This window comes from Cyanistes caeruleus, chromosome 5 (genome assembly GCF_971803275.1).
Source record: "Cyanistes caeruleus chromosome 5, bCyaCae1.hap1.1, whole genome shotgun sequence".
In the NCBI taxonomy this organism is placed as follows: Eukaryota; Metazoa; Chordata; class Aves; order Passeriformes; family Paridae; genus Cyanistes; species Cyanistes caeruleus.
Window position 1 is genome coordinate 23,551,392 of NC_141705.1, and position 18,319 is coordinate 23,569,710.

Below are 18,319 nucleotides of genomic sequence, written 5' to 3' on the forward strand. Positions count from 1 at the left end.
GCCAGGCTGGGCAATACCCAGAAGTCCTGGGAGCTTCAGCAGATGCAGGAGACAGAGTACAACAAGCAGCCACCAGGTTTCACTTGGAGAAACATCACACAAGTCCCCACACACCGAATTCCTGGTCCAAGAAGCATTTACCTGACAGAGATGACAGTGCTCCTGCAAATTGAACAGTTAATTAGAGAAGAAATAAGGAAATCTTGAGAAAGCACCAATATTATAGTTCAAAGGCAGCTGAAGTTAAGAAAATGTAACAGAAACCAGGGAAGTGTTCTGCCACAAAGGTACTTTCAGTTAAAATAATTTAGGTATAACCTTAATTCAATGAAGAATGCTTTGGTGTAACTGAGGGGAGAACCTTGTTCATAGCAGTAATTAGCAAACAAAACCTGTTCTAAATGCAATCAGTGGAGCTAAGGTTCTGTACCCTTATTCATAACTAAGACCAGTGGGTTCTTTGCATTCCTTTACAATTACATATCCATTTAGTCAGGTATTCATGAAATCCTTAGATAAATCAATGTACAAATAAATAATTTCTTAGAAAAATTTTACATATAATATGCCAGGACAGGTATCTGTTTAAAAACCTTACTGGAGAGTGTGCCTTAAAATTCTCAGTGTGTCCATGCCAGTCGTCACCTGCCATCTGATCTCCTGGCATATTTATTACCAATCAGCTTTACAATTTAGCCTGTTTCTGTCCATACTTTCAACAAGCTTTATGAACTCTCTTAAAGATAGTTTGCTAAAAGAAATAAAAAGTCAAATCTATTTCTACTTACCAAAAAAACAACAAAAAAAATCCATAATTACTATTGCACAGGCATGCTGCTGTATGTTTAAGCCTCAACAAAGAGGATTTTTTAAAAAATAGTTGTTATTCAGAAAGTATTGCTACAACACAGGTTTTTGCTGCTTATCTTTTTGCAAGATCACTATTAAAGCACCAGAGAATACTTTTAAAAGCTCACCATACCCAGTGAAATACTACTCCAGAAGATAAAGTCCTAATTAGGGATACCAGTATGCAAAACTCAGACTGCAGAGGTTGTTGACTGGCTGCAGACCATTAGATTACTACATCCCTCTTTGTTGGTCATCTTACAGGCACATGAGGAGTTAGGCTTAAATCTAACACAATTCTGTTGTGTCTGCTACGGGCAGCAAAAACACAGCCTCCAAACTGAAGAGAATGGAGTAGCTAACTTATGGCAGACCAGGATATCTGACTACAGTGCTCTATTAACTGAGCCAATTCTGCAAATCCTGACAACCAGGAAAGAGACTGTGCTTTGTATAAGCATGTATAACGATTTGTATAAAGATTTCTATTTTGATAGCTTAAATAAAACAGACCCCAAGAGAGGAAATAAATGTTAGCCAAGTTATCTGGCATGTTTACTGTTCACAGGTGCAACGGACAGTGACCCTCCCAGACCGGAGACAGCATTTCCTTCCCAGTGTCATATCCACTTCTCCCCTTAGTAAAGAACATTTTAAAATAATTTGAACTCTGTCACTGGCCTAGTTTCAGCGTATGTCTTATTTGTAATTACTTATGCTTCTCAAAAATGGAGAGGCTATCAGGTAATAAAACATTACCCCAAACCACCTCCTCTCTTCACTAATTTTGAGACAGATCAATGCTGACATTAAAATGAACAGGAAGACTCCTAAAAGGATAACTTGTGAAGAAAATGACAATCCTCTTTTCCCTCAAATTAGCATATTTTGTTTCAAAGCCAGGTCTCTATGAGGGGGACTGACATTGGTTGGACCCCAGGTGCACACCAAATCTAGTCTATCACTGACCTCCTCAACAGGACAGGAGAGAGAAAGCTCCTGGATCAAGACATGGACATGGAGAGACCCCTCACCATCATGGGCAAAACAACCTCCCCTGGAGAAATTAATGTAATTTATAGACAATCAAATAAGAATAGGGAAAAAAATCAAATTGAGATAATAAAATCAAATCATCAAACACCTTCCCCCAGTTCCTCCCTTCTTCCCAGGCTTGACTTTACTCTCATTTTCCCTACCCCTTCCCACAGTGGTGTCAAGGGACTGGGAATGTGGGCTGCAGTCAGTTCCCCACATGTCGCCTCTGTCGCTCCTTCTTTCTCAGAGAAGGACTCCACACACTCTTGCCCTGCCCCACCCACAGGAGACAGCGCCCCACAAACCTCTCCAGCCTGAGTCCTTCCCAGGGCTGCAGTTCCTCATGAGCTGCATGGGCCCCTGTCCACAGGGCACAGCCCTTCAGGCACAGGCTGCTCCCGCATGGGTCCTCCATGAAGTGACAGTCCTGTCAGCAAACCTGCTCCAGGGTGGGCTCCTCTCTCCACAGGACGACAGGTCCTGCCAGGAGCTTGCTCCAACATGGGTCTCCCATGAGGTCACAGCCTCTTTCAGGCATCTACATGCTCCAGCATGGGCTCTTCCATGGCTGCAGGTGGATCTCTGCTGATCATAGACCTCCATCGCTGCAAGGACACAGCTTCCTCACAGGAATCTCTGCTCCAGCACCCAGAGCACCTCCTCCCCCTGCTTCTGCACAGACCTTGGTGTCTGCAGAGCTGTTTCTCCCATATCTTCACTCCTGTCTTCTACCTGCTACTGGTGTTGCACAGAGTTTTTTACACTCATATCTGCTATCCCAAAAGTACTACCACCACCACTGATGGACACAGCCTTGGCCTATGGTGGGTCCCTCTTGGAGCTGGCTGGCATTGGCTCTGTCAGACACGGTGGAAGCTCCTGGCAGCCTCCACAGACGCCACCCCTGTAGGCCTCCACTACCAAAATCTTGCCATGTGTACCCAATAAAGCACACAGAGGTGCTGCCAGGCCTCCCCAGCAGCCCAGGCTGTGGCCAGTAACCACATCTGTCTTCTCCTGCACCTTCTGAACTCTAGCACCATCCAACAAGTGAGAAGCCAAACTGTACTTACACTGCAGATAGTCTAGACAACTATTTTAAAACTTCATTCTTAAACAAAGGGCATCTGCCTGTAAATACAAATACACAGCACAGCAGTCAGCTCTTTCCAAACATATGCTACATTTTCTCCAGCTGAGAGGAAAGGGTTGGTTTTAAATAGTGACTAAAAATTTTGCTTATCATTTTTAATTCTAAAAGCACAACTGTTGCTCTGCAACTAACATCAATTTTCTGATGCACAAAACAAATTAAATTTGCGTAATTCCACCTAGCAAGATAGATCTCTTCCCTACTGCAAGAAACTCATGATGCTTCTGAAAAAATACAACTCAATGCACTCAAAAATCCAACATAATTGTGCCCTGTAAAACAACAGAACTACACAAGTTTTGCTCCTCTGCAACAAACTCCTTTGCTCCTCTGCTTCTCTCCTTTCATTAGAAATGCTTTAGTTTACATTTCCAGACTGTTTCGGTTGGGCAGGGTTCCCACTCACCTGGTGGACTCAGCCCACCCTGAGCCTCCCAGACCATGGGAATCTCAGGGGAACTTTTTCTCTCACACCTCCTGGTCTGGTGCCCTTTCAAGGAGCCTCCATAGGGAGTAGGATGAATCCAGGCACTGCATTTAACTCACGCTTAGTGATACATAAAATCAAGCCACAGCACTGGCTGAAACAAGAGGGCAGGGCCGTATCACACAACATGTGAGGGAAAAATGTCCCACAAAACAAACTAAAAGAATAAGGATTGCCTCTTCCAGCAGTAACTCACTGGCTCAGCTGTAATATTAAATTTCATTTTACTCAAATCAATTTGGATGAAAGGATGCTCTTTGGTTTGTAAGAACTCTTCTCCCAGTGTACCCAAACAGCTGAAGTTCTTTTTCAGCAGAGCTCCAAACTGAATGGATTACATACAGCTGCAAGGCTGAAAAACTGGGTGACTTCACTTTACACTCCAAGCTGTGACAATTAAAAAATAAACAAATACAGAAAGAAGCAGTTCTGTTTCCCTGAAAGCAGCATAACTCTGCCTCCCCATTCAACACCATGCTAAGGCATGTCCTGTGTACTTGGACATGCCTTGTGAGCACTGCCAAGCATCACAGTGACCTTCCCTACCCTCAATGAAGCCAGGAGCTGGGGACTTCTAAAATTTCACCTTACTTTTCAAGCTTCAGTCTAGCAATTCTGTGCTGTTCTGTGCATCTCTGTTCCTTTGAAAAGGGGAACACTGCAGAGGTAATAGCTACAAAGTTTTCAAATACCATATATAAACTAGAAATCAAAAAAGCATACTGTTAGTTTGCACTGAAATTGTTTCAAATGCAATTAAGTGTATTTCAAGCTACATATTATATTTGTGCAATAAATCATAATTAACTGGGTAACTTAGGTACAACACGACTCTAGTGCTGTATGTAGATTCAACTTTTCTTTATCATATTATGCCTTAGTGAGAACTCCAATTTTGATTAGTTACTACAGAAAAAAAAAATGGAATGTCATATTAGCACAAATCTAAGGAAAGAATTTCTTAGCTAAAATTCCACCATCTACTCTTTGCAAGCATCTAAAAACACAGCCAACAATCACTAGAATTGCTGAATACGGTTTTTAGAAAGTGGGACACACACACACACAAAGAGCAAAATTGCAGATCCATCCAAAAAATCACTTTGAGTTCAGGTCAGCTTCTTATCACAAAGGTTTTGTAAAATTGCTACTGAAATAACTATTTCTTTTTTGGCAGAACATCAAGAAAAAAGACTTGAAACATCAAAAAATGCCTATTAAATAATAAATATGTCCCCCAGATACTTTTGACCTCAAAAGGAAATGGTCTCAGCCATGGTGAATGATGCCTGTATTACTCTTCCTCACTTTCAGAGGTACATTCAGGCACCAGTCCTCCATAGGAAGTGATGTGATTTCACTACGGAGGCACCTTAAGCTAGGCACATCACTCCGATTAGGGTGGCACAAAGGTGAAGAACCTTCCATGGTTATTTCTGCAGCATGCAGAGCACAGAGCTGAAGGACAGCAACAGGACAAGCACCAATGGCACTGAATAACGACAGTCACTGAGGAAGAAGAGCAGAGCTCCAAACCCTGCTCTCATGGAGCCTCATCCCATTCATTAAACGCTAAACACATTAAAACGTGTTCCAGACAAATCCCACAAAACCAGGTTCTGCAAAAGCCTCAGCACACACCCAGACAGAACTGCCAACCACCTCATCCAGCCACAGCTGCCGGGGCCAGGTGAGAAGCAGGAGTGGTGAGAAAGGGGGGAAAAAAGAAAAATTTGAGAAAGCGACACTAACTCCCCCATCCAGAATTGCTGCCTGGTTTTCTCCAAACCCGCGCCAGGATTTTAAGTAGCTATTGGAATGCCAACACCCAAAGAAGTAGTGCACAGAATGATCTGGTCCAGAATGCCATGCAGGCGTGGGAACTGTATTTGAGTTAATTACAGAGGACTAGTAGGTCTGACTTAGAAACTTCCAAGAGCACAGCATCTCAGCCATGCTGCTGTATTGCTGAGAAAGCTGTTGGGAAGCCCTTCCAGCTCTGATTTGCCCACATATCCCTCAGTTCACACATGCATCACATAGTGCAGATTTTGGTTTCACTGAGCTGCATATTGATATAAGGCCAGAACTCAGTGACCTTGCTCTGGAAATCTGTAAATTTCCATTTTGCTTTTTCAAGTCTATTTTTACTTATCAGAAGAAAAAAACAAACAAAAAAATCCTCTACTTTGTAAAAATGCATAGCATTTTTATTCCTGTTCCAAGCCAAAACCAACATCAGATGGAAACTCATTTAAAATTTTTACATCTTTCTGCAAGGAGGCTACTAATACCAGCAGCCCCAGGAAAAACAAAGTAAATTAAAAAAGAAAAATCAATGGACTATGAAAGTGGTTTACGGTATATAAGATGAGTGAACACAGACGAAAACTGACCAAGCAGAGTGACTTCTTAAAAGATAATAATATCTTATTATTTACTTTGAAAACAATGACAAGTCCTGGAAATACCATCAGGTCCCACCACATAAGAAATGCATAATACATGTTCCTAAGGACAACGGAGGAAACCTGAAGTAGTTTTACTCTGCAACAAATCTCAGCTCCTGAAAAGATATAAGGCCACACACTGACTTGCTGTGAGTCAGACCATGACAGTTGCAGAGGGCAAAGACACCCAAAAGACCATCTCACCTCCAGTCCCCACCCTCAGGCTATGCAACAAGTTGAGTGAGAAAGCCAGACCAGGAAAGAGAATGAGACATCCTGTTGCTTCCCGAGTTGCTATCTGTAGCTTTAAGGTGGCTGCTCTGCATGTCACTGGGTTGCATTTCTTGCTGGAATAATAGGAACAGCCCCATAGGTGACTCATTCATAATTCGTAAAATCTTAAGATTTTGCAGCTCCCACTATGAATACAGAGCAGCATTTTCTAGTCTCATTTACCAGAACAGCAAACTGGCATCAAAAATCAGCAATAGAAAAGTTTTCTGATACTGAGAATACTTTGCAAATAGTATAAATACAGCGCTTATACAGCAATCTTATTCAGAATCTGTGCAGTGGCCCTTACTGATCAGTCACTACAGTGATCTAAACAATGACATGTCTTTTTAAGAAAGTAAGAGATGTCAAAGTGTTATATTTATACTATTTGCAGAGCATTCTTTATTTAGATTTCTATGGTAACCAGTAAGAGGACTGCAGTTCGTATTTTGAATTTTTTCATTCCCCATAGTCCAAGCAGAACTTCTACAACCTTTTTTTTCAAGAAGGAAAAAGCAATGAGCAAACATCTTATGGACTCAAATAGAGCTGAGTCTTTAATAATTGAGATGGAGTTCTTCTTTAATGCAGCAACAATCATTCATTTAAGCTATCCTTTTTAAAGTAACTTAGTAACAAAACCAGTCTGGTATACATTACCCACCAGGCAAAACTTGTCACAACTGTATTTCTGCTATTACATCACTATATCTATCAAAATGCAACCATTGAAGAGTAAACGGGCAAGTTTGTTATCCCTCTGTCACATAAGGAGTCAGGGACCACGTACATTGTGAGAACCACTACCTGCTGCAGGGGTGCTGTTAACACGGCAGGAAGGATTTCAATTTGAAAAGCAGGTCAGACAATGTACTGCAGCCCAGTCACCCTACACCTCCAGAACAGACTATAGCCAGGCTGGTCCAACAGCAAAATTGTGCTTGCTGTAAATGCTACATGAGTACCACCAGCTCCCTCACCCACACTGCCTGGTTATGGGTTTTCCCACCAAGTCTTCCTACTTAAATTTTGGGATAATAAAACATCAGGAAGAAGAACGGAATTGCTCTGTTTTGTAAATAATCAGAACTCAAAATGAGTGTTATTTATTTCTTTTGAGGGGGAACTGCAAAGCAGGAAAAAAAAATTAAAAAATCTCTCTCCCAAAATACAAGGTATGTCCATTTTCACATCAGAATTGTATGTATTCTCAGGTATTCATTCACTTCCTTCCTTTTGTTAGTCTTAATTTCTGAAGAGGATGCCAGCCCCAGACACTAGTGAGTTAGCCTTTAGCTCCAAATATCCAAGACTAAATTCCAAAACCCTTGGAGAAATTAATTCACTGGCAATGACAAATTATTTTTATGGAATATTCCTCTCCCACATTCCACATGTGGCCACTCTCTTCGAAGCATTTTGCTTGTCAGAGATGGTACCACACTCCTACCTTCTGGAAGCTCATGGGCAAGCGCTCCCCAGCAAGCCCATTTTTGCCCAGTGCATTGAGTTAAGTTTTTGGGAATTGTTACTCCTCCCTAGACAAAGGCTATTTTTAGCAAGGAAAGAGGAAATCCTGTCCCCATCAGCTGTGACTTTTATCATACATGCACAATTCCCAAGTGAAACTGCACAGGACTTTGAGAACTACAGCATTCTGGCAAGAACACTGAGGGTTTAGTCATGAGACAGCCCAAAACTGCCTAGAGGAAAGCAATCACTGAATGCAGCCCAGCAGGAGCCCTCCACTACCACATTCCCTTCCCACTGCCCAGAAGCCAGACAGATGACCAGGCAGCAGCAGATGACAGCCAAGGCAATCATGCTGCACCTACCTGGAGCACCAATGCGGATCATCCAGTCTCAAAAGCCAAACCCGTTTAGCACAAGACAAAAGACACCTACCATCAGCACAGGGTCATTCTGCATTCAGCAATGCTTGCAATGGACACTGTCAGCAGGGCCACACCACAGGACCTCCATGCCCTCCTTGCTGCCTGGAAAGCGCGGAAAAAATGGCAGAAGCACTCCAACTACCCAAAATATCCTAAAGCACTGAGAGCCAGGCACTCTTTGCAGCTTGGGCAACTTGCAGAGCCAAAATAAAACAGGAGGGAAGCACTGGGGAAGGTACACTTTACTGCTGGAGCCCCATGAATGAGCACCATTTTGCCTGGCTCCCCCAGGGGCCTGTAAGCAGCAGCCACTTGATCCCTCTCGCCAGCTTCTCCCGCCCCCCAAAACGGTGGTGCCTGGGCACAAACAAAGGCATCCTGTTTAAACATACCACTTTATGGCAAGAGCATGGAACAGCAACAGTAGGCCACAGTCAAAAAACCTAAAGTGAACAGAAGTTCTGTGGAACAGAAACTACTTTCATAGCACCGAAGTTTCACTGGCATGCAGAAGCCAGTGAATGAGCACTCAGTTTTGCTAAAATTACTCCAGACTAGTAAAGCATAACATTGCACAGGGTAATAAATTTGAAAAACAAGAGCTTGTTAGATACAGTAGAACAGGAATACATTTTCTACCTGTGGCTTATATCCCTCCCTTGATGTAAGAAATCAAATTAATTTCAACATCAATGAAGGAATACAAAGTACTTCATCTTCCTCATGGTCCTATTTAATCCAACTAACCATTTTAAAAAGAGAGAAGTCACAAGTGCCTACCAAAAGATGTGTCAGCCAGAGGCAGGCTCCTTGCCAACAAAAACTGCAGCATGTTCATCTCGGCACCTCCACACCAAGCCTCCTAAAAAACACTCTTCACAGCAAATCTCTCCTTAGAAACTTCTTAGCAAGAGCTTTGCTGAAGTATTTCCTACTGTGTTCTGCAAAGCACACTGCAAATGTCTCAAATATTTCCTCACTCAGTGCTTGCACATATCAGTCATATAATCATAGAATATCCTGAGTTGGAAGAGACCCATAAGGATCATCAAAGTCCAACTCCTAGCCCTGCACAGGACAACCCCAATTATCACATCATGTGTCTGAGAACATTGTCCAAACATTTCTTGAAATCTATCAGGCTTGGTGCTGTGACCACTTCTCTGGAGAACCTGTTCCAGTGCCCAACCACCCTCCGGGTGAAGAACCTTCTCCTGATAGACCATCTAAACATCCCCTGGTGCAGCTTGATGCCATTCCCTCAGGCCCTATTGCTTGTCACCAGAGAAAAGGCTTCAGCACCTGCTTCTCTGCTCCCCCATGTGAGGAAGCTGTAGACCTCAGTCTCTTCCAAGAACAACCCAAGTGACCTCAGCTGGTCGTCACATGTCTTCTCCTTTAGACACTTCACTATCTTCATGGCCCTTCTTTGGACTCTCTCTAATTGCTTTATATTTTTACGCTGTGACAAACGACCCAGCACTCAAGGTGGGACTGCACCAGTGCAGAAAAGAGTGGGACAATCATCTCCTTTGCCTGGCTGGTGATGCTGTGCCTGATGCATCCCAGGACACACCAGGGCACACTGGAAACTCAGTGTCATGTTTTAAAAAAAACAAATTAACCATTTAGGTAGCATACTTTAGCAAATTCTCTCCAGAAAAGCCACTCTGAAGCATCCCCCTGCACTCAACTACTCCTTTGCTTGGTTACCCTAGCTTAGAAACACACCTCCTGTGTCACCACCATGCTGCATGATGACTAAGATCTAGGGAGGGATAGTCACTGCAGCCAGCTGATTCCTTTTTGTACTTACAGAGTGATTCCCAACCTGACTCCCTGACCTTTGCTACTGCATCCTCACAAAAAACAGCATGACAGGACCATCTGTATTTATCCCATGTTTGATGACCCAGACTGTCCCTGCTGGAGCTCAGAAACAGCAGGAGTAGCAGGTAGATCAAGTACGGAAAGAGGCACCCAGAAGTTTTTTTGTTTTTTTAAAGGAAGATATATATAGATATAATCCTCATATGATTATTTATACCTTAATCCAAAACACGTAAGCCACCAGCAGCCATCACACAGTGAAGGAAACAGTTGCTTCTAGATGCTGATACCCTACTTCAGCAAGAACAGTCCCAAGGACATGAATCAAGAATAGTTTAGACTGCACAGTGGGACCTCACACCTTTGTTTTGTTATAAACACCAATGCTTTGTTGATGAGACAATTCATCATTTGAATGTGTATTCAAAATACACAGACCAATTTCCATCACAGGAATGACAGGAATCCTCCAAAGCATTAGCATCCTTCCCACTAACAGATAAGGCGAATCACCCTCTGTGTGACCCTACCCAAAACAGCACGCCCTAACCCTAACCTATTGCTAGGAGAGGGCTAGCTGAGAAATATAGCAATGGCAGGGAAGCACACACAGCTGAGGAGATGCTCAGCACACTGCACAAGCCTGAGGTGCCCGGCCACCCGAAGGCAGAAAGGGAGAGACTTCCTTCCTTTTTTCTCAGCACAAACCCAAACAGTCTAATATTATTTTCTATTATCAAATAAGAGATGACTTTAGGAAAGTTAAGTCAGACAGACAGTCAAGAAAATTCCCCCAAGAGAACAGACTGCTTACTTTCCACAGAAATTATGAACACATCCAGTTGCTTCTAATAAAAAAGTTTGATTACACAGCAACTCATGCCACTAACTGCAATCTAACACTTAAGTTTCACTACAAAGGCATTATTGCCAAAACTACCAGTTTATGCTGTCATACAGCACCTTAAGAGCATATTGCAGTAGTATTTTCCTTATATTAAATATGCAGAGCTTAGAAATAAGCCAAAGGTGCACTTGAAAAGGTAGTCAAGTACTTTTCTTCTAAACACAGATTTGAAACAGATCATTGACAAACAAGAAGACCTAGGAACACCATAGGGGTGTGTTCTCCAAATATTTTGTTCAGAGGCTTACCACAAAAAATGCAAAAAGGCCTTCAAAAACCTCTACTTGAATCTAGCCAGAAATGCATACCACACAAGCACAGTCCTTCAACTAAGAAAGCAGCCTATGGGGGTGTTTTGTTTATGCACTGATTAGGCAGTTAAAAGCATTTGGAGGTACCCCACCTTCCAGAGTGCATTCCTGAGGGTGTGTAAAAACACAAAGGTCCTCTTTTTCACTGAAGATCTCAAAGTGTAACAGAGAACAGATTGTTTCCTAACATCTTTCATACAACCATGTTTGTGTTCCTGCAATTCAAACACATTATTCCCATCATTTAGCTTCTTCGTCATCTTAATCCCTTAAATTTGATGAATACATAAGCATTATTTTCCCTGCAGAAACCCAAAGCAAATTTATAAAACAGTAAGGCTTAAAAGACCTTCAGATATAGTGTTATAAAAAAATTATAGTACAGTCCAAGTGTTAACTTTATGCACATTACGAAGTAAAGATGCAAAGGACAAAATGCCTGGATGGGTGACTGCTGTTGCAAGTGATGACTATTTTTCTTTAATCTATAAAGCCTTTTTTTAAAAATACAATCTTGTAGATGTAAAACCAAGAGTAATGTGAGTGTACAGGAGTACACTAGGAATATCAGCAATGCTGACTCTAAAGCACAAAGATCCATCCCTGAGATGGCACCAGCCCAAACTGCCAAGGCTGCACCCTGCTGCCCAAGCTCAGGCACATTGCTTCTGGTCCTGTGCCAGATGGCATGAAACCAGCTCAGATCTCCTCCATAGCCACAGCACATTTATGTGCAATGCAGATAATCCTTCTACAACAACCAAGTGCAGAAGCTGGGGGGGCATGATACTATTCACTACAAAAAAAAAAAATTCCAACAACGCTTGGCTGAACAAGACAGCAAGTTTGCCTGCATTATTGCATTTGTATCTTATCACAAACACCACCATCTAAAGTCAGCTTGCTTCCAAGCTTTAAACTCAACAAATAAAACCTACTTGAGGAATTATTTTCATTTGCATATCAAATACTAGCAACCATTTCACTGTTTTAACCCTTTTCTTACTCCTTCACTGATTTTAAAACTTGGGTTTCATTTTCTTACCTTCCCTGGCTTTTGCTGCATGTTGGCAACAATTTGGTAGAAACTTCCTACCATAAGATTAAAAGCCGTGTGCTCAGAGAGATGCTGGAAGTGGATGTTGTCTGCCTGCATTTTAGTAAAGCTTTTAATACCATCTTCCACAGCATTCTTCTAGAGAAACTGGCTGATCATTGCTTGGATGGGTGCACTGTTCTTCAGGTAGAAAACTGGCTGGATGGCCAGCCCCAGAGAGTGGTGATGAGTTACATCCAGCTGACAGCCAGTCACAAGTGGTGGCACCCAGAGCTCAGGACCAACTCTGTTTAATATCCTTGTCGATGATCTGGACAAATAGATGAAGTGCATTTGCAGACAGTCTGCATACGACACAAGTTGGGTGGGTGTATTGATCTACTGGAGGACACAAAGGCTTTCATAGAAGGATCTGGACAGGCTGGATCAATGGCCCAAGGCCAGCTGGATGAAGTTCAACAAGGCCAAATGCTGGGTCCAACACCTGGATCACAACAACCCCCTGCAGCACAACAGTCTGGGGGCAGAGTGGCTGGAACGTGGCCCAGGGGAAGAGGCCCTGGGAGTGCCGGTCAACAGCCAGCTGATCATGAGCCAGTGTGTGCCCAGGTGGCCAAGAAGGCTAGTGGTATCCTGATACAGTGGCTTGTATCAGAAACACACCAGAAACAACAGGGTTGTTGGTTGAGGTTGAGGACTCCTGTCCTCAGCACTGGTGAGGCCGCAGTTCCTGAACTGTGTTCAGTTTTGGGCCCTTCATTACAGGAGAAGCTGTATGAGATGCTGGAGCATGGCCAGACAAGAGCAGAAAAGCTAGCAAAGAGTCTAGAGCACATGTCTTAGATGGACCGGTTGAGGGAGCTGTGGTTGTTTAATCTGGAGAAAAGGAGGTTCACGGGGGTTTTTTCACTCTCTACAAGACAACCAAGGTTGAAAGGAGGTTGCAGGCAGGTAAGGGCTAGGCTCTTCTCCCAGATAACAAGTCATTTGACAGGAGGCAGCCGCCTCACGTTGTGCCGGGCAGATTTATATTGGATACTGGAAAAAATTTCTTCACTAAAAGGGTTGTCAAACATTACAGGCTGCCCAGGGAACTGATGGAACCACTGTCCCTGGAGGTATTTAAAAGACTTATAGATGTGGCTCTTAGAAATAGGGCTTGGTGGTGGACTTGGCAGTGCTAAGTTAACAGCTGGACTACATGATAGGTCTTCTTCCAACCTAAATGATTTTATGATAATGGCTACCATCAGCACACTATATACAGAAGCCAATTAAGAACTGGAAAATATTTGACCTATGTGTACAGAATTATTGACTAATGCTCAAACACAATTTGAAAACATAATTTGATCTCAGCAGTTACGCTTGCATGAGGAACATCAAGACAGCATTCACACTATCCCTAACTAATACACACTCTATTATCTGGTCCAATCTTCCAATTGTTCCTCAAGTTATGTAATTTTTACCAAAAATTTGTCTTTATTTAACTTTTTTTTCCCTACACTCATGTTTTCCTCTCTCTATCTATATATGTATGCACCAAGATCTTAATATTTGAAGTATAAGCTGGCATGAAGGCACCTTCTTTTGTACCAGAAACCTGAAGCTCTGACTTTTCATTAGAAATCTTAATTAGCATGATGATATTTTTAAATGTTAATTTGTTACTGTTACAATGTTTCCTTGCTTTCACATTCTGGCTAAAATCGGCTGTGGAAATGACAGAAGAAAGGGTGTTTATTTTAACACCATAAATTTTAAGCCAGAACAGAAGCCGGAAGTTCTGGAAGTTTCACAGGAAAGGTGGTCAGTTTAGTTTTATTGCTGGAAGCTACCTCAATATTTCTTTTAACATATGAACAGAGAACAGATACGAATCTCTGAAAATTAAGTTTCATGTGCAGCCAAATCAAAGCAACACATGAATGGGTGCTGTTATCAAATTGAACTCTAAGCACCATCAAGCTCACCAAACACAAGGACTCTGTTGTGATGTTTTATTTAATAAAGTGATACAGCCTTAGTTCCTCAGGACAGGGACTATGCCTTTTGAGTTAAAATAAGACATTGTGGGCCATTAAAAATTAATACTGAACTATCCCTTCAATAATCCTGAAAAGTTTTGACTACTACACAGAAATACGTGGAAAGCTGTATTTCAAATTTTATGCTTTTCTGGTCAAGTACTTAGAAATAGTTAAGACACAACAATCAGTTTTGGATGGGAGGTAATGGAAGTCAGCTGGAAACCTGGGCTGAGCCCCCTCCTCACACAGTTCAGAGCAACCAAGAGCATCTGCCAGCTGTCCATTTATCTCACTACATGTGGGACCCCCTCCCCACAAATCTGAACTACTCTAAGTTTTTACACCATGGATTCAAGCACAGTTTCATCATTACTACTTAGCTTTAATTCCAAACAGTTGCTATTTAAAAGTTAACAGGATGTACATGTGTACATAAAATGTAGACTAAAAAAAAATAAAAGAAAATAGAGTTCTCATGCTTGAGTCATTAGAGAGGATATGTTTCTTGGCATAAAGCTAAATAAGGAGGGGGAAAGAACAAGAACAGCTGGACAAGACCCAAGTTTTTAATGCCTCTAAAGCAAATGACATTTACTGGTGAAAGAAGAAAACACTTCAAATAATTTCAGCCAAAATAATTTTTTCTTCCTAATTCTTAAATAGCTGTAGTTATCCAGGCAAGACTACTCTATCCACCTGAACTGCCCTTCATTCTTTGGACTAGTGCACTATGCATAGTAGTATCAATGTGGATGTGTTTTACAAAATTAATTTAGTACAAAAAGAACTCAGACTGCTCTGTAGATACCACTAGTAGCTGCCACACAAACCTGAACTTCTCCAAAGTAACATGGGCAACCACAACAGGCACACTAGTGTCTGAGAGCAAGTTTGTCAGTCAGTAATTCCTGATGCATTTTGAATGAAGTGTGTTTTTTATTGCCCGCACAGCCAAGGAGGAAGGAAGGACTGCCACATGCACCTCCCCAGGCAGCATGGGTTTGCCAAGATAACCAGATCATGGGCAGGTGGTGAGATGCACACATACCAAACCCCAGCTGGGAGAACAATTGCAAGGGTCAGTACAAGGGTTCAGTGTGCACAAAAGCAAAGAGTAGCATCCTATCTCCCACATCCTCGTCTTTTTGAAGTATCTCACAATGCAATGAACTGAAAGGAAGGCTGCAGCAGAGAGAGATAAAAGGTAGGAGCCTCAGAAAATGACAGTTTCTGATGTAAAGCAGTATCTGACAGGACCATGAGAAGTCTGCAGAGAGAAATAAGTGACATGAATGGACAAGAAATAAAACACCAATGGATCTGAGTATTAACAAACGTGCACTAAATGCAAGCTTTTAAGCTAGCTATAAAACCTCACGGGATTTTTAACTAAACCATTAATTATAACATCTAGAACGGGACTTGAAACAGCTGAGCAAAAGGTTCAAGATGCATTCATGGTTTAAAAGGCAGAACCTCAAATTCCACAGCTTTACGTAAATGGAACTGAGATGAAGAGTAATGTTAGCCTAATTAATGTCTTCTAGAGGACGCTAGTGCAGATTCCTTTACTATAACACGCTGTGCTAATCACTTCAAAAGGTGCTGCTAAACCAGACAAGGTTACCTTTTTCATAAAGAGGTAATAAGTCTGGCTCTGGGAATGGAAAAACCCTCAAAATATACTGTCTTCCTGAACAATCCAAATCTGCTGAAATAAATCCAAGTATGATAAGACAGAAAACCATTTGGAAAAGGAAGCCTGGCAGTTTCTGCTTGCATGTGCAAAAGAGTGTGTGAGTATATAAATATAAAAACTAATTCTGGCAGGAAGTCATGGAAGTCAAGTATGGAACATTTTATGTGGGTATCAGGATAGGGAGAATTGTTCCATCTATGCCAGGGTTATTACTAAGACTCATTTATCAACAACCTTAAAGGCACAAGTCTACCTCTAACTGTTACAGACAGTTAATAAAACAACAGTGGGAGAGACACCATAAAACCCAGAGATGCATCTACTTTTTCCTCCAGAAACATACAGCAGTGACACCTCATGGACAAGGTATTGAAAATAGGTCTGATCCACTCTGACAACATCCAGACTCAAACAGCACCACTCTATTTGTCTGCCACAGATAGAGCTCATTCCACAGTGGGTCTGGCTCTGGTACCAGACAAAAAGAGCCCTACACAGGAGCAGCATTTCTGCTGAAACTGGAACAGATTTTGAAGTGAGAAAGAGTAGATTTAGACTGGATATAAGCAAAATATTTTTATGATGAGGGTGATGAAGCACTGGAACATATTTCCCAGAGAAGTTGTGGATACCCCATCCCTGCAAATAAACGTTCAAGGTCTGGCTGGATGAGGTTTTGAGCAACCTGGTCTAGCAAAAAATAACATGTCCCTTCCCATGGCAGTGGGGTTTTTGGATCAGATCATCTTTAAAGATCCCTTCCAATCCAATCCAAAACATCCAATGACTCCATGATTCTACCTGCCCTATAATGTCCTCTCCACCCTTTCTGGCTGCCACCCCTACAAAGCCATCCTGTTTGGGAAAACAAAGGAGCAATAACCAAACAGAGCCAAGAGACAAAAAAATACAAGATGCACAACTATATAGAAAACCATAAGACCCTGCACACTGATCCTCATGCAAGTGGGAAGGACAGCTCCACATGAACAGTACACAAGGGTAACTCAGAGAAATGCTTAACTTCTGCAGAGCTGGCAGAACTGTCTACTTCTCAAGGAAAAATAGCTCTCCTTTGAATGCTTTCTGCTCTTAGACCTATCTGTCCCATAGTTCTAGAATATTGACTAAAATGACACTTTGGTGCATTTTCCATCTGGAGATTTGTCAGACATCCATCCACAGAGCTCCCTTACTCCTCTTGCTGCTCCACATATAATACACATGCTAGAACCCCCTCCATAAATTGTGCAGTTAAAAGTTTAAATTGTTTCAGAAATTGCATGCTCAGCATCTGGGAACATACACATTCTTAATGATCTCAGTACTGCCTGTGCTGCTGTGCTGAAGACTTTCCAACCCATTCACCTCAGGAAGCATATATTTAGCATGAACAAAGATCTGTTTTCTCGGAGAAAAAATGTCCTAGCTTGAAGCTTAGATAAATTAATATTAGTAGGATTAAATTATCTCACTGCCTTCAAAATAAGCTCAGATGAATTTCTTTCCAGCTGGAAAAAAAAAAAAAAAAGGGTTTATGCCTTTTTCTGCCATTCTATAAGCCAAAAAACTATGACTACATTTTTTGGTGTTCAAAATTAATTAAGTGGTCCTTGGAGACCATGAAGATTTGTTACAACATCTTCCTTTCTATTCTAGGAAAGTAACCTGTAGTCCAAGCCATTGTTTTCCAGGATGTTAGCTCCTCCAGTGGGTAACCTCTTCTACCTCATCCAAATACTATCTTCTCAGGGTCTTCTTTTAAAAGTCCCTTTGTCCCAAGATATGGTCCCAGGAAAAGTAAGTCATTCTAGTTGGCACAAGACCATTCACTTTCTCTCCCTATTGAAGGCCAAGACATCATCTCTACCCAAACATAAGATGAGGGGCAGATTCTCTCACTCTCCTGATATCAATATCATGAGATTAAGTCCTCATACATGAGGAAAAACTCTCCATACTTGGAGAAAACCTCAACAGTTATGGCCCAAGTCCCCACCAAACTGTGCTTTGATAAATCCCAGTGAGGGATGGAATATTCAGTAACAGAGCTACAGAAGTGCCATGCCAATGATGGAACTGTATGCACACATAATCACTGTAAAATACTAACAGACATGTAGCTTGTAATTTCCTTCCTTTTTTCTTACCTGCTCCCACAGCTGAGTGAAATACCAACACTTAACAAGTGTGTCAGGTTGGGAGATATGACTGCCATCACCAAAGGAGATGCAACTGAAATCCTCCACCGTTCCCTCTTCAAACTCATCAACTCCAGTCATAAAAAGCACATTTCACTGCCTGCTGCTCTGCTCTACATTCACCTTTGGTGAA

At 41.9% G+C, this 18,319-nt stretch overlaps 1 protein-coding gene across 47 annotated transcripts in view; it reads right to left on the minus strand.

The window, feature by feature from the left end:
• APBB2 (amyloid beta precursor protein binding family B member 2) overlaps positions 1–18,319 on the minus strand; it is a 158,508-nt gene that overhangs the window by 119,660 nt on the left and 20,529 nt on the right. For 2 of the 47 annotated variants that reach the window (XM_086891275.1, XM_086891269.1), the window contains exon 1: positions 8,159–8,250. The exons of the other annotated variants lie outside the window; for them this stretch is intronic. The gene's annotated coding sequence lies outside the window, so the exon portion shown is untranslated. Of the gene's footprint in view, positions 1–8,158; positions 8,251–18,319 lie in introns of those variants that run through there. 47 annotated transcript variants of the gene reach the window in all.